This window comes from Condylura cristata, unplaced genomic scaffold (genome assembly GCF_000260355.1).
Source record: "Condylura cristata isolate star-nosed mole 26May11 unplaced genomic scaffold, ConCri1.0 scaffold00007, whole genome shotgun sequence".
In the NCBI taxonomy this organism is placed as follows: Eukaryota; Metazoa; Chordata; class Mammalia; order Eulipotyphla; family Talpidae; genus Condylura; species Condylura cristata.
In genome coordinates, this window is record NW_004567108.1 from 1,474,684 (window position 1) to 1,475,989 (window position 1,306).

The following is a 1,306-nucleotide window of genomic DNA, read 5'->3' on the forward strand; positions in this document are numbered from 1 at the left end:
CTCAGGAAGCCGGGTGGCGGGAAAGCCCCGAGGGCCCGAGGGAGGAGCCCCGAGACCCCGGAGCCAGGAGCCCACAGCCCGGCGGCTTCGTGCTCCCGGCCTGACCTGCTCGGGCTGTAGCTGGGGCCTGGGCGGGGCCCTGTCGCTCGTGACGACTGTCCCGAGTCGGCGTCTGCGGCCCCCTGCACCCGAGAGCAGGCCGCGTGAGGGTCGGGTCTGTCGCGTGGGGAGAGCACGCGCAGAGGGGCTCAGGTCAGGGGCCGCGCGAAGCCGGAGCCGCAGCGAGAGCCCGCAGCCCCACCCAGAGCTGCTCGCCTCACTTGGGAGTAGGGCCCGGGGGTGGGGGTGTCCCGGGGGGCGGTGGGGGCGTCCCGGGGGGCAGTGCGTTGCCTCGTGGGGCCGCCAGCGAGCCCCGACCGGGGCTGTTGCTTGGGGGCTCCACTGCCCCCTGGCCAAGCGGCTGTCTCTGCTCCCTGTTCCTACCCGGCACTGTCCCTGTGTGCAGGTAAGGTGCGCTGGCTACCGTTCGCCCACCCACCACAGTGGTCCCCGAAAGTTCCTCAGAGCAGGGCTTCTGCCCCCGGTGAGAGGCCCCTCCCTGTGGACCATTCAGCTGACCAGCACAGCTCTGGACAACAGCCCCAAGAACCCTTCACCGGCTCTGCAGCCCCTGGGCTCACAGTCCTCACTTAATAAATGCTTGATGAGTAGGTGACCCAGTGAAGGACGTCACAGAGGGCGAGGTCTTAAGCAGCCCAAAGGAACAATTTCAGCTCCTGAAGAAATGGCAGAGGCTACCCACCCGCCACTCACCCTCACCTAGGCGAGGAGGGCCGCCGGGCCCTCAGGCGTGTCTCAATAGGATCTGGAGCTGCTAAGCCTGTCTGCACCCTAATTGTTTCCCTGATTGCTAGATCATTCTAAATTGGTTGGCCTGTTTTCCTTGCCCTGGGAGGCAAAGTGCCTCACGAGGAGAGAGGCTTTGTCATTATCTCATTCTAATTGTCCCCCAGGGAGCGCATTGCGGCACACACCGAACACCTGCTCCCCAGTGCGGTGGGGAAGAAAGGGGGAGCAGGTCAGCCCCACGGGCCTCAGCAGCTGTGCAGACTCCCCGTCCTCCCCCGGATTCAGGGGCACGGCCCTTACCCGCCTGCTGATTTTTAAGCTGTTTTGTTTTAGCGTTCACAGTAATACCCGAGGGACCGTTGCCCGTCATTCTGACGGGTGTCCATCTCCTCGGCCTCAGAACGACGTGGGCACAGTGAAGGCTGCGTTTGCAGACACGTGCAGTGTTCTCAGTCCC